Below are 651 nucleotides of genomic sequence, written 5' to 3'. Positions count from 1 at the left end.
GTAAGACCTATAAATGTTTATGCAACACACTGTAGTAATACGTATTATACAGTAATGCTGAAGGAGCAGTTAGATAAACCTGATCACACCTGATCTCATCTGATCATACCAGGTGGATGCCCCTGTAAACAGACTCACGTTGGGGTGGACTCTCAGTCCAGCCTCTGTCATAGTTACAGTACATCACTCACATTTCATTGTTGTGTCTGAGCATTTTTTATTTTCTAAAGTCAGTCAGATTTTTATCAAAACATCAAAACATTTGGAGTCTAAGTCTTGAAGCTCTGGTGAAAAGGTTTAATTCATTAGTGACAATGTTGAAGTGACCGACTGACTGACTGACTGACTGACTGACTGACTGACTGACTGACTGCATGTTTCGACACATGTTTACAAGGTTGGTTGTTTTAGAGGCTTTTGCACTGGTGATTTAGTGTTGGGAGAAATGATGAACTGCATTAAGAGTTGTGAGAATGATTTTACTTATGTGTGAATTGCATCAGAGCAATACAGAAAAACTGTAAATGTGGGAAGTGTCTGCTGAGGGCAGTGACAGGTCAAAGAAACACCACTCATCTTCCACAGTTTGATTTCTATATGTCTGATGCTGCCCTGTGACCAGTGCGCCACCCAGAGGTTGAATAAAGTAAT

The sequence above is a fragment of the Seriola lalandi genome, unplaced genomic scaffold (assembly GCF_002814215.2).
Source record: "Seriola lalandi dorsalis isolate HSWRI2012SDOR001 ecotype SW California unplaced genomic scaffold, Sedor1 jcf7180002054686, whole genome shotgun sequence".
Taxonomy (NCBI): domain Eukaryota; kingdom Metazoa; phylum Chordata; class Actinopteri; order Carangiformes; family Carangidae; genus Seriola; species Seriola lalandi.
This window is presented reverse-complemented; position numbering follows the sequence as displayed.